Source organism: Convolutriloba macropyga, chromosome 9, assembly GCF_964194025.1.
Source record: "Convolutriloba macropyga chromosome 9, txConMacr16.3, whole genome shotgun sequence".
Lineage (NCBI taxonomy): Eukaryota > Metazoa > Xenacoelomorpha > Acoela > Convolutidae > Convolutriloba > Convolutriloba macropyga.
Genome location: NC_134476.1, coordinates 530,982 through 546,626, shown reverse-complemented (window position 1 = coordinate 546,626; position 15,645 = coordinate 530,982). Strand labels below are relative to the sequence as shown.

General features: G+C 36.2%; 1 protein-coding gene across 1 annotated transcript in view; it reads left to right on the top strand.

Moving 5' to 3' along the window:
* The window catches only part of LOC142345915 (uncharacterized), a 171,232-nt gene that overhangs the window by 106,371 nt on the left and 49,216 nt on the right, over positions 1–15,645 (top strand). The window lies entirely within an intron of this gene.

Sequence of the window (15,645 nt, the reverse complement as noted above, 5' to 3'; positions counted from 1 at the left end):
GCGGGTTGCTTTGGCCTTTGGCATTGTTTTTATACTGTTTATTGAATTGTTTGATATGATAGATTTATTGTGTTTATTCACAAAGTAGTGTTTTGTAGGCTGAATTCGGGCAAAAAGCGAGTGATTTTTTTGTAAGTGGTATTTATACTTAGGAATTTGTGCTTTCGCGCTTAATTCAGTGTTATTAGGTGGATTACTTGATTTGATACCATTAATGGGCTGTATTGGGGATAATTGTTCAGATTGTTCACATTCTTTACTGTCTGACATTTGCACCTCTTTTGCAGCAAATTTTTAATGGAATGTGAATTATTGACTTTACAATTTTTTAGTGCAAATTGTAATTTTGTAACTTTAAGTGGCATTTGCGAAGCAAATGGGTGTTCAGAATATGAATTAATTTTAGAATTGGGAAGTGTTAATTGCGGTACGAATGGTGTTTTCAATGGTGAAGTAGTTAATTGCGATGCAAGTGCTTCCTTGCAATTAGGTGAATTAACACTTAGTGATGTGGGTAATCGCGGTGCGAATGGTCGTTTTACTTTTTGTAAAGGCAAATTTGACTTTAAAATGCTTGTATATTTTTTAGTTGCTGTCTGTTTATTTATGATTAGATGTTTCATTGAATCACGGATTTTTGAAATTGTTGCTACAACAAAATGTTCGTCGTATGTAGATATCTTTTTAGCTCTGGCAAATGGGTTCCTGTAAATGTAGTCAACGAGGCCCATCTTTGCACCTGGCATATGTTCAATTGTGAAATTGTACGAAAGTAATCTATCGATCCATCGAGACAGTCGACTATTGTATGATTTGTTAGATCGATGTTCTTTAAGTATGGACAATAAGGCTCTATGATCCGTCACTACCGTAAAATTTTTTCCGTACAAATAGTATTTAAAATAGTCAATTGACCAAACTATCCTCAACAGTTCCAATTCATTGACACTGTAGCGTTCTTCCGTTGAATTGAGAAATCGTGACGCGAATGCTATTGGCTTCCAACCATCTGGTGTGTTTTGTTCTAATGCTGCCCCCAATCCTGAACGTGAAGCATCACATTTTACGCGAACATCCAATTTTGGATTGTAATGGCTATTTTCTGTACTGTTTGCGATTTTTTCTTTAATCAGATTAAAATGTTTCATGTGTTCATCTGTCCAGATGAATTTTACAGATTTCTTTAAAAGTGGTCTAAGAGGGTGACATAATTGTGCTAAGTGTGGTATAAATTTGCCGATGTAGTGTGCTGACCCTAGAAATGATCTAAGTCGTTTTAGTGTTGTTGGTGGTGGTATTATTAAAATTGCTGCTGTTTTGCTTTCTGAAGGTGATATTCCAGTTTGTGTAAATTTATAACCTAGCCATTCTATTTCCGAATTAGCAAAGTGACATTTCTGGAGGTTAATTCTTAAGTTGTCGTCATCTAATTTTTTGAGACACTTGTAAACGTATGTTAAATGGTCTGCTTCAGTGCCGGTACTAACGATTATGATGTCGTCCAAGAAACAGTATGTGTTTTGCAAGCCTATGAGTGTGTAATCCATAGCTTTTTGGAATTCTGCCGGCATATCTGTAAGTCCATAAAAACCAGTTTTGAATCTATATGTACCGGTAGATTCGCCACATATGATGTTAGAATTACAGTGTTTTGCCGTGTCGTGATGCAATTTTAGTTGACTATATGCATACTTTAAGTCTAATGTGGTGAAGTATGCGTGTTGGCCGTTTTGTGTATTTGTATGGTGTTGTGAGATGGTATCAATTAACATTTCGATGTTAGGCATTTGGTATTTATTTTTATGTATTGCTTTATTTAATGCTTTAGAATCTAATGCTAGCTTTATCGACTGATCTTTCTTCACTGTGATTACAATCGGAAAAATAAAATGTTCGTCAGAGCAACTAGATAGTTTTTCGATATGACCTTCAGTCTGTAATCTTTCTAATTCTTCTGACACTCTAGGTTGGAGATTTATCGGAACACGTCGACCTTTTTGATGCTTTGCTGTAAACTTTTGATGAAACTTTGATTTCGCTACATGTGTTTTAGATAAGCCAATTCTTGATACTAGATGTGGAAATTGCGCCGCGATTGTCTCTTTAATTTTACATGTAGGATTATTGATGTTATAAACACATTTACCAGTTTCTTGTTGTTGTTGAACAACTGCAAGTCCCAATGTAGTGAACAGATCTCTTCCGATGATATTTTTGTGCCCATCGTCTACCACAGTCAGCATTGCTGATTAGTCTTTCCATTGATTCTAGGTTACTTTGGTTTCCAAGTGTCCAATGACTTTGATTGGTTCGTTTGAGAAAGTTTTCAAATTCCTTTTTTCTGTTGTATCTGTCCATTTGGCTGATTTTTTGGATCGGATGATTTTGTTCGCTAAACTTTTTGTTATGATGCTGACGGCACTTCCAGAGTCAATCATAGCAGATGTTCTTATTTCCCCCATTTGCACTTCTACATTCAGTGGTTCCAATTGATGAACTGAATCAGAAGAAATCGCCGCTACCTAGTTATCTGAATCACTATCATAGTTTGAATCGTACACCTGTTCATACAATTGTTGATAGCTTGTTATATAGTTGACGGATTCTTCATCATCACTTTTTTCCGGCGATTGATCGATTTGGTTTACATTTGATTTTTGAGTTTTCTGTATCGGATTCTGCGACTTTTTCGGTTTGCGGCATTTTCTGGCGAAATGACCCATAATACAACAATTATTGCATTTCCTACCGTTCGCGGGACAAATCTGCTTATGATTGTGACTCCAACGGAGACCACAATTCGTACAAACATTCGTATATTGATAATTTTGAGGGACAGTTGGGTAGCGTGTGAAGTCTCGTTTTGTTGAAGATCCATTCGCGTTGCGATTGCGTACTGGGTTACTATTAATGAAATTCACAGAAGTAGTACCTGACATCAAGTTTTGGTTTATTTTCTGCTGATTCTGCGCTCCCATTTTCATTTGTATGGCTATCTCTAATGCTTTTGGTGGTTCTACTGTTTCCTTCAACAATTCTTTCTGAGTCTCGTGATCAAGCATATTTAAGATGAATGCATCACGAATCAGCGTAGTTTCTTCACTTCCAAGATTGCAATTTTCCGCCACTTCTATGAGACGACCATAGAAACTTTCCACCGACTCTCCTTTTTGCTGCTTACACGAGTAGAAAACGAAGCGATCGTAAGTTATATTACGAACCTTTGTGAATGAGTCCTCCATTGCCCGCCACAAGTCTTTAAAAGGTTGTTTCTCTATCTGAAAATGAGGGTATTTACACTTGAAGATTCGCCAACCCTCTGTACCAATGCTAAGATATAGCAACGATATCGTCTTCTGCTCGCAAATTACCCACGGTTTGTCTCCACAGAGGATCCCAATTTCTTCAATCTTTTTACAACTGTTTTGCCAGTTTACCCTCAATTGCTGATTTCGAACTTTACAATCTCTTTCTGTTGCCTGTGTGTGGTTTTCTACCGGTTCTTCGTAGGTAGGTTCAGGTGGGTAAATCACCGTTGCAGGGGGATAATTTAACAGAGTGTCTAATTGTATCCTTTCCTTAGCAAGTAGAGCCAGTTTCCATTGCTGCGTCCAATTGTCCCACGTCAAAGGAGGTGTTGATGTCAGTTTCCCGCAAAATGCTTCTATGTGGAGTGGTGTTTTCTTTGAGTCCGCTGCTGACTGCGCCATGTTATACTCATACACAATGAGTATAGTCAATTGAATTGCAAATGCTCTCGTACAAGTTGAGATAGGCACTTGCGCCGCGAATGGCAAGTTTAGTCGTTCAAATGGTTACTTTCTAGAATGGGCAATCGCGGTGCAATTGACTCTAGTAGAACCTGCTGAGCTCAAATGAGAAGCGTTTGCAAGAATCAAATTAAACTGAGCGTTAGCGCTGCAAATTGGAGAATGAAGATTAAGAATGATACAAATTAAGAAAGAAAGTTTGCTCAAAGTTTAATCACGCATAACGGAAGCAACTCTTGAATTTGTTTATATCGTGAACGAATGTATTTCCTTTACAGACAGAGTGAAGAGACAAAAACTGCTAAAATGGGAGGAAGTGTACATCAACTGAACTTAAATGGCATTTGCCCTTCAAATGGAATTTACAACAACTAAATAAATTAAAATACGGATATGGATACGTGAAGGGTATCCATTGCCGTATGACACACCACGCGAAATTATCGGAAAGTTATGAAAACTGCTATTAAATAGGAGCAAAATTGAAAGTGAAGCTTAAGTGACTATTCCCTATAGGGAAAGTCATACGCTTAATAGGCTAGACAAACTGGAGCGGAATTCAAACCTGCTTTTTGCCTTGCGTAACGCCACAAATCAGTGAATCTCACTCTTTGCGTTCAGTTCAAATCAATTTACTTCAAAAAGTAAGATTGTTTCAAATCCTTACTCTAATCATTTCGTTACTTCACGCGGTTTTGTTCAAAGATTTACTTATCAATTTTTAGATTTACCGGATCATCACATCTGTTTTACTGTTAAATCAATTCAAAAAGCCCTCTTTAATACAAATCACTCTAAACAAGATACTTTACCCAGGTCTAGACCTCGACTCATGAAAAGACTTTAAAAGTCTAGTGGGTGGGCCAATATTGACTAAAATTACACGGTCGAGGTTCCTAGTAAAAGTCCAGCTTCAGTCTTTTCATGGGTCGAGCTAAAGTCTTTTCATAACAGATAAGAGTCGAGTTAAAGTCTTTTAATGGGTCGAGTTAAGGTCTTTTCACGGGTCGAGTTATTGTCTTTTCATGGGTCGAGTTAAGGTCTTTTCATAACAGATAAGAGTCGAGTTAAAGTCTTTTCATGGGTCGAGTTAAGGTCTTTTCATGGGTCGAGTTAAGGTCTCTTCATGGGTCGAGTTAAGGTCTTTTCATGGGTCGAGCTAAAGTCTTTTCATAACAGATAAGAGTCGAGTTAAAGTCTTTTCATGGGTTGAGTTAAGGTCTTTTCATGGGTCGAGTTATTGTCTTTTCATGGGTCGAGTTAAGGCCTTTTCATGGGTCCATTTTTAGTCTTTTCATAAGCAAAAAAGTCCAGCTAAGGTCTTTTCATGGGTCCATCATAAGTCTTTTCATAAACTGATTTGATTGTCTTTATTTCGTGAGCTCTCTTTACTGTCCAAGACCACAAGAAAAATTGAGAATTTTTCTTGCAGCCCCAGAAAAAACCGAGGCTCTTATAAGACTCTTTTTAAAATCTAAAGGAATCCCGGATAGGCCAGGATTCTATAAACATCTAAACAAAAGCACAAAGAAACAAGGCACAATAAATAAATAAACAGCACATGGGAGAAGGTCCCTATAAGGGCACAAAAGGGAGGGACATTTATCAAAAAATCATTTTTTTTTTTTGTAATTTCCCCCCAAAACTTGCAAAACTTGACTTCATATACCACTAATCTTGAAATTCTTTATATCATGGCCAAAGTTAGCCTGCCACACGTTTGTTATATCAGTTTGAACCGCCTAGACCCAATAGTCGAGAAATAACAAGACATTTTACATAAAAAACAGACGAATTTTTTGCGTTTCCGAACTTAACATTTCTACTCTACCACTTTTTGAAGTATTGACCCCAAAGCAAAAATTGCAAGATTATTACAATCTAATTGAATAGTAGATACTATGAAAAGAGTCTGAGCAACATTGAACAACTCCTTGACCCAGAGGGTCACATTATATTTTTGAAATACGAAACGACTTTAGAGGAACATCTGACGAAATTGCAAAACTTGACTTCATATATCACTAATCTTGAAATTCTTTACATCATAGCCAAGGTTAGCTTGCCACACGTTTGTTATATCACTTTGAACCGCCTAGACCCAATAGTCGAGAAATAGCAAGACATTTTACATAAAAAACAGACGAATTTCTTGCGTTTTCGAACTTAACATTTCTACTCTACCACTTTTTGAAGTATTGACACCAAAGCAAAAATTGCAACATTATTACAATCTAATTAAATAGTAGATACTACGAAAAGAGTCTGAGCAACATTGAACAACTCCTTGACCCAGAGGGTCACATTATATTTTTGAAATACGAAACGACTTTAGAGAAACATCTGACGAAATTGCAAAACTTGACTTCATATATCACTAATCTTGAAATTCTTTACATCATAGCCAAAGTTAGCTTGCCACACGTCTGTTATATCACTTTGAACCGCCTAGAGCCAATAGTCGAGAAATAACAAGACATTTTACATAAAAACAGACGAATTTCTTGCGTTTCCGAACTTAATTTATCTACTCTACCACTTTTTCAAGTATTGACCCAAAAGCAAAAATTGCCAGTTTATTACAATCTAGTTGGACAGTGGATTCTCCATATCAAGTTTGGTTTGATTTGGACAACTCCTTGACCCGATAAAAAAGACCTTTTTTTAAAATTATTTATTTGAAATAATAGCAAATTTCCGTACGAAAAACTAACTTTTTTCCTAGGCAAGCTATACCAAAAATTCTTTTTGTTTTACAATCTAGTTACCCATAGGATACTCGATACCGAGTTTGGTTTGGTTTGGACAACTCCTTGACCCGATCAGAGAGACCTATTTTTAAAATTATTTATTCGAAATAATAGCAAATTTCCGTACGAATAACTAACTTTTTTCTTAGGCAAGCTATACCAAAAATCCTTTTTGTTTTACAATCTAGTTACCCATGGGATACTCGATACCGAGTTTGGTTTGGTTTGGACAACTCCTTGACCCGATCAAAAAGACCTATTTTTAAAATTATATATTTGAAATAATAGCAAATTTCCGTACGAAAAGCTAACTTTTTTCCTAGGCAAGCTATACCAAAAATTCTTTTTGTTTTACAATCAAGTTACCCATGGGATACTCGATACCAAGTTTGGTTTGATTTGGACAACTCCTTGACCCGATGAAAAAGACCTATTTTTAAAATTCGTTATTTGCGAAATTCGCAAATTTCCGTATGAAAAACTAACTTTTTTCCTAGGCAAGCTATACCAAAAATTCTTTTCGTTTTACAATCTAGTTACCCATGGAATTCTACATACCAAGTTTGGTTTGATTTGAACAACTCCTTGACCCGATCAAAAAGACCTATTTTTAAAATTATATATATTTGAAATAATAGCAAATTTCCGTACGAAAAGCTAACTTTTTTCCTAGGCAAGCTATACCAAAAATTCTTTTTGTTTTACAATCAAGTTACCCATGGGATACTCGATACCAAGTTTGGTTTGATTTGGACAACTCCTTGACCAGATCAAAAAGACCTATTTTTAAAATTCGTTATTTGCGAAAATCGCAAATTTCCGTATGAAAAATTAACTTTTTTCCTAGGCAAGCTATACCAAAAATTCTTTTTGTTTTACAATCAAGTTACCCATGGGATACTCGATACCAAGTTTGGTTCAATTTGAACAACTCCTTGACCCGATGAAAAACACCCATTTTTAAATATACTTATTCAAAATTATTCGGAAATAAAAGCAAATTCCTGTACGAAATAAGAACTTTTTTCCTAGGCAAGCTATGAAGAAAATTCTTTTTCTCCTAGATTCTATATAACCTTGGGATACTCCATACCAAGTTTGGTTCAATTTGGACAACTCCTTGACCCGATGAAAAAGGCCTATTTTTAAAATTCAATAATTTCAAGTTATTCGAATTAATAGGAAATTTCCGTATGAAAAGCTAACTTTTTTCCTAGGCAAGCTATACCAAAAATTCTTTTTGTTTTACAATCAAGTTACCCATGGGATACTCGATACCAAGTTTGGTTCAATTTGAACAACTCCTTGACCCGATGAAAAACACCCATTTTTAAATATACTTATTCAAAATTATTCGGAAATAAAAGCAAATTCCTGTACGAAATAAGAACTTTTTTCCTAGGCAAGCTATGAAAAAAATTCTTTTTCTCCTAGATTCTATATACCCTTGGGATACTCCATGCCAAGTTTGGTTCAATTTGGACAACTCCTTGACCCGATGAAAAAGGCCTATTTTTAAAATTCAATAATTTCAAGTTATTCGAATTAATAGGAAATTTCCGTATGAAAAGCTAACTTTTTTCCTAGGCAAGCTATACCAAAAAACTTTTTGTTTTACCATCTAGTTACCCATGGGATACCCGATACCGAGTTTGGTTCAGTTTGGACAACTTCTTGATCCGATAAAAAAGACCTATTTTTAAAATTCAATAATTTCAAGCTATTCGAAATAATAGGAAATTTCCGTATGAAAAGCTAACTTTTTTCCTAGGCAAGCTATACAGAAAATTCTTTTTCTCCTAGATTCTATAAATCCTTGGGATACTCCATGCCAAGTTTGGTTCAATTTGGACAACTCCTTGACCCGATGAAAAAGACCTATTTTTAAAATTCAATAATTTCAAGCTATTCGAAATAATAGGAAATTTCCGTATGAAAAGCTAACTTTTTTCCTAGGCAAGCTATACCAAAAATTCTTTTTGTTTTACAACCTAGTTACCCAAGGGATACTCGATACCGAGTTTGGTTTTGTTTGGACAACTCCTTGACCCGATCAAAAAGACCTATTTTTAAAATTATTTATTTGAAATAATAGCAAATTTCCGTACGAAAAACTAACTTTTTTCCTAGGCAAGCTATACCAAAAATTCTTTTTGTTTTCCAATCTAGTTACCCATGGGATACTCGATACCGAGTTTGGTTCGATTTGGACAATTCCTTGACCCAGAGGATCACATTATATTTTTGAAAAACGAAACGACTTTAGAGGAACATCTGACAAAATTGGAAAACTTTACTTCATATATCACTAATTTTGAATTTCTTTACATCATGGCCAACGTTAGCCAGCCACACGTTTGTTACATCACTTTGAACCACCTAGACCCAATAGTCGAGAAATAACAAGACATTTTAAATAAAAAACAGACGAATTTTTTGCGTATCCGAACTTAAATTGTTCTACTCTACCACTTTTTGAAGTATTGACCCCAAAGCAAAAACTGCCGGTTTAATACAATCTAATTGCACAGTAGATACTCCATACCGAGTTTAGTTTGATTTGTACATTTCCTTGACCCGATGAAAAATACTATATTTAAAAATTAAATATTTGAAATAATCGCAAATTTCCGTACGAAAAACTAACTTTTTTCCTAGGCAGGCTATACCAAAAATTCTTTTTGTTTTACAATCTAGTTACCCATGGGATACTCGATGCCTAGTTTGGTTTGTTTTGGACATTTCCTTGACCCGATCAAAAAGACCTATTTTTAAAATTATTTATTTGAAATAATAACAAATTTCCGTACGAAAAACTAACTTTTTTCCTAGGCAAGCAATACCAAAAATTCTTTTTGTTTTACAATCTAGTTACCCATGGAATACTCGATACCGAGTTTGGTTCGATTTGGACTACTCCTTGACCCGATGAAAAATACTATATTTAAAAATTGAATATTTGAAATAATCGCAAATTTCCGTATGAAAAACTAACTTTTCTTCTAGGCCAGCAATACCAAAAATTTTTTTTGTTTTATGCTCTAATTATACAGGGGATACTCCATACCGGGTTTGGTTTCATTTGGACAACTCCTTGACCCGATCAAAAAGACCTATTTTTAAAATTATTTATTTGAAATAATCGCAAATTTCCGTACGAAAAACTAATTTTTTTCCTAGGCAAGGTATACCAAAAATTCTTTTTGTTTTACAATCTAGTTACCCATGGGATACTCGATACCGAGTTTGGTTCGTTTTGGACAACTTCTTGGTCCGATTAAATTTCTATATTTTTGAAAATAGAATAAGCGAATAAGTCGATATTTCCGATTGAAATCCTAATTTTTTTCCTAGGCAAGCTATACCAAAAATTCTTTTTGCTTTACAATCTAGTTGCACAGTGGATACTCTATATCGAGTTTGGTTTGGTTTGGGCAACTCCTTGACCCGATCAAAAATACCTATTTTTAAATATACTTATTCAAAATTGTTCGGAAATATTAGGAAATTTCCGTATGAGAATCTAACTTTTTTTCTAGGCCAGCAATACCAAAAATTCTTTTTGTTTTATGCTCTAATTATACAGGGGATACTCCATACCGGGTTTGGTTTCATTTGGATAACTTCTTGACCCGATAAAAAAGACGTATTTTTAAAGTTAGTTATTCGCAAACAACGCAAATTTCCGAATGCGAACGTAACTTTTTTACTAGGCAAGCTTTACCAAAAAATCTTGTTGTTTTTCGCTCTAATTACACAGGGGATTCTCCATACCGAGTTTTGTTTGGTTTGGACAACTCCTTGACCCGATAAAATTTCTATATTTTTGAAAATAGAAAAAGCTAATAATAAGCGAATAAGTCGATATTTCCCATTGAAATACGAACTTTTTTTCTACAAAAATTAGACGGACCATTCTTTTGGCATTACAACCTAAATAGTACAGGTAGTCTGGGATATCCATTTGGTTCACTTTGAACAACTCCTTGACCCGATAAAATTTCTATATTTTTGAAAATAGAATAAGGGAATAAGTCGATATTTCCGATCGAAATCCGAACTTTTTTCCAAGCCAAACTATACCAAAAACTCTTTTTGTTTTACGCTCTTATTACACTGGTGATACTCCATACCGAGTTTGGTTTGGTTTGGACAACTCCTTGATCCACTTAAAAAGACCTATTTTTAAAATTAATTATTCGCAAATATCGCACATTTCCGAATGCGAACTTATACAAGAAGACAACACGGCCTCTGGCAAAATTGGTACGGCAAGGGAGACGGAATTATTTTTAGTTAATTAGAATTCATGATGTAAGAAGACAACACGCCCTCTATCACCGCTAGCAGCGCACATCACAACCATTAAACTTTTCATTCTACTTAGAATCAGTATGCAAGAAGACAACACGCCCTCTGGTAAAATTGGTAAGGCAAGTCAGACGGAATTATTTTCAGTTTTACTTATAATCAATGGTGTAAGAAGACAACACGCCCTCTATCACCGCTAGTACAGCACAATACAATCCTTAAACTTTTACTACTTAGAATCAGTATGCAAGAAGACAACACGCGCTCTGGCAAAATTGTTAAGGCAAGTCAGACAGAATTATTTTGTTTTAATTAGAATTAATGGTGTAAGAAGACAACACGCCCTCTGTCACCGCTAGCAACGCACAAAACAACACTTAAACTCTTCTTTCTACTTAGAATGAGTACGCAAGAAGACAACACGCCCTCTGCCAAAATTGGTAGAGCAAGTAACAAAATTACTTTTAGCTTTACTTAGAATCAATGGTGTAAGAAGACAACACGCCCTCTAGCACCGTTGGTAAAGCATAAAACAACTCGCCTTAAATTTCTTGCTGACTACTTGAACAAAAACAACCGAGAGACAAAGTTTTAATGAAGAACAACTAAATACTTCAGTCGTGAAATTTGACAAATAAGATACAAATACACTAGTTCCTATCTCAATTTGAGTTTACAATAAGGTGGAAGTTTAATCATGTTCAAAGTGTTGCAACATTGTAACAAAATAAAGAGTTTCTTTGAATTCTATCGGGAAAAGCTTGCAAGCGATGGTGGACAACGGAACATGAATGAGTTTTTCAGTTTCCTGAGCGATGTACCCAAAAATGGTATTACTTTGCGAACCTCTTTCTTTTAAAAGTCTGAGTCGACGTAAAATTTTGTAAACTTTCAGACACATTGCTCTTCCGTTGTCATTCTCATAAAAAAACTGGAGTTCTCCAATCATAATTTCGTCCAATTTGATGGCTACAAACTGATCTGCTTTTCTAGCCTTACTGTAAACTGATGACGTAAGATAATACTTTTTGTGCAAGCGACCAAAGATTTGGCAATTTGGATTGACGGAAGCAAATGACCGCGAAGCTTCGGTTTCTTTCATGCTGAACGTCTCGTCAAACTTTTTCTTATCAGAATGCACAAACGTCGCCAGACAGTCATTTTCAACCTTCAGTTTTTCGATTAGTTTGTTCCGGAGATATCGCATTACTAACAGCTGGCAATGATTAACTGTTCCAGTTAGTGGACAAATAACACGATGGTTTGCGGATTCAAACATTGAAGCAGATGAAGCAAACAGTGGTCCAATATTTTTAGCTTGCCATCCTAGATGTCTTAGTAGGTGAAAGTTTATCGACTCGAATTGATTCGTTTTTTCACTCATGCTAAGGCAAAACTCGTTCAAAAGGGTATCGCACAAATCTGCCTCGTTGTTACTTTCATACAGTGAGCGAACTGCGAAAACAAGATTATTCAGGTCCTCAATATCACTGTTTCGGTCTTCACCACAAAAGAAGTCGGGGAACACAATGGGCGCCAAATACAAGAGATACACTTTGAACTCTTTCGCTTTGAAGGTTGCAATGTCTTTCAACGGCCGTATTTTTCGAGTGAATTCTTTTGGCGCTTGTATTTTAGAAACTATAAGGTCCAGTTCCTTTTTTTTTCTTTTCGCAATCTTTCGTAATAGTAGAGGAAAAGATCTTTACAAACACCTAGAAAAAGCTGGTGCATTACATCAATAGGAGATGTCAAGGGCTGGTGAGGTATCAATGAAAAAACGGAACTTCTTCCCTTGACACACTGAGTTTCCATTTCAAAATCCGATTTGCGGCCATTCTTCTTTTTCAAGCGCTCTTGGCTTCCGTTCTCAAGGGCCTTCAAGTTTTCAAGATGCGAATTGAGTGACCTCAGATTGATAACTTCGTCATGAGGGTAACGATGAACCCTATCAATATGAAATCCTCTTTGCGTGCACATTGTACATCCGTAATAACCATTACATTGTTTCATATTAAGGATCTTTGCCTTTCCAATCAGGTCCGCTATCAAAATTAGAGGCGCGTAATTTACAGTCAGGCAGCTTCCTTGAAAGTTAAAAATATCTGGTGAGCTCAACTCTTTTTGCAAAAAATCAAAAACATCGTTGAAATTTGGATGTTCAGTTCCAACATACAAAGCCGCCATTGATATGTTTTGAAATCGCTGGCGCTCAAAGGGCGGTAAATCAGCAACTGCTATGAATACTGTCCATGCTGATAGAGGGGGTGACTTGCATGAAACAGCTCCGTCAGTATTCAGAATAAGACTGATTTTGATTGTTTTATCCTGCACTTTGAGTTTTGGAATTATGAGATCACATTCGGGTGCTCGCTGTTCAGCATATTTCAACATTAGGGCAAGGTTCTGTTCAATAATTTTCAACAAAAACGGCCTGAATTTCAGGAAAATGAGCTCTCCATGTGTAGAACTTTGCTTAGAGTGCTCGAATTGAGTTACTTCATTTAAGAGCTGAGACTTCATGGACCAGGGCGAAACCGTTTTTTTACCGAACAAGCATTGATCTCTTTTAAGCAAAGCAGCCAGAAGCTCATCAGAACCATTGTGTTCTGCAACAATTGATAAAAGAGAAGCCGCTAAATTTCCGGAACTCACTGGAAGCACATCAGAGATTTGCGCGTCCTCCTTCACCAGTGATAACAGTTCGCTATACTCGGGCTCTTCCACTTCCTCGCCAATATTATCAGTATCATAGTTGTGGTCCTCCCTGTCAGAAGAAACTATTTCCTGCAGGTTATTGATGCAAATTGTTTCAGCATCACTAACATCGGAACTCAAATCACTATTCACAGCACTCAGGAAATCTTCTTCTATGTCCCATGTCTCATTTTCAGGAGCATCAACATTATTTTCTTCGAAAGACTGAATACTCAGGTTGGAAGTTTCGTCGAAAAAACTTACAAGTGTTTGCAAGCCTGAAGGTTTTTCATCGCTAATGCATTTGAATCGCGGCATCGTTCTACGTTTACGCTTTGACGGAATTTCAGATGACTCAATTCTTGATTCATGCAGGTCTTTATTTTCGCAAAGGCAATCGCAGTTTCCCAATCCGAAAACATCATCATTATAATAAGCGCAAAACCCATCCCCAGGCTTTATATCTTTTAATGCGCGTAGCCTAATACAGGGCCTGCCTCTGAATCCTCCTTTGGTGTAATAATCCACGTTCGGTCTACAAGAATGATTTGCCCAACGAGCAACTCCAACGAGCAGCTTTTCGCCCTCCATAATAGAAAAATCACCATAATCTTTTCCAGGAGGAATTTTAACCAGCAAACCGACTGCACTACGGATCTCGCCTGCTTTTATTGTCTGCTTTGAATTATTTCTGAGACAAAATCCTCATAGCTATCAGGCTCGATTTGTAGACCATCCGAAAAAGCGGAATCATATGCTGCTGCTAAATCATTATAGATGCTCTTGAGTTTTCTATTATTTTGTAATTCACTTAGAAATACATCTCTTGGCCACAATTCGGTAAAAACATGAGGTCTCCTTTCAAAACGAGATAAATATTATAAAGACAAAAAGCCTTCAGCTTGGGCAAAATACTCAGCGTTGTTCATAACAAGACAAAAATTATTCTGAAACGTAAACAAGCTTTAGAGCACAGCAAATAATATTCTTTCCAATTTTTCGAAACTATTGTGGCCGCGTTCTCCGGCAGCTCTTACTTTCAACCGATCAACTCTAAAAGAACCAGATAGCCCTGAACACGGTAAATCTAAGCACAATAAATAATGTTCAAAAGAACGATAGAAAACATTGATGATCTAGCAGATTTAGATTAACGTTGATGTTTTTAAAGCCAAAATCAGCGCCTGGAAAAATTTCTCCTTCAAAAGCTCCTGCTTCAGTGTCCAAGACATTCAGCTAGTTTTCGCAAAATTTGGGAATGGAGTCGGCGAATTCGAAAACCTGCGATTATTTGGAACTACCACTCAAGATCAGTCACAAAATAGCCATTAAATTGGCACCCTTCAATTAGTTTCATGAATTGAAATGCATTACCATGTTCAGCAAAAAAATGGCGAAGCAGCAACTTAGAAAACGCAGAACTCTTAAAAAAAGAAGGAAAAAGTCACTTGATGATAACAGCTACTTAGCAAACATAGCCATGAACCAATGTAAGACTATGAAGCTCGCTATGTTCAAGAATACCTATTTTCCTACCCAAGAGGGAAAATTTGGCCGAAAGTACTGCTTAAAATATCTGAATTCAAACACTCAATAAAGTTACAGACACTTCTGTACACTAAATATCTTCAATAGCTTTAACTGACTCAATACAAGCAACAACTAATTTCGAAATAAAAGCTCCAAACAATAAAATATGTCTAGAGAACATTGCCTTAACTATTTTCCACCATCAAAACTTCACCATTCAAAACTTCAATACATCTGCGAACTCATTGATCGTACATCTCACTGAAACTGATCGGGCAGTGCCTCAGCAATTGAGATCAAAATTTAAACCATCGGATTGACAGCTAGTTCTTGCATCTCCGTCATATCGACTGTCGACAACCAACCCAAAAAGACTTGAAAACCTGGCTCTCCTATGTAAAAATCCACGTCCCACTCAAAAACTTCATACCTGACGACCATGGTCAGCTTTTGAAAACCATTCACGATATCAAGCACTACTCCGCTGAAGTGCAGCTGAAATTGGATTACCTCAAACTGATCACACATGAGTGTACCAGGAACATCAATAAGGAGCACACAAGACATTTGAAACTGAAAATCTTGAG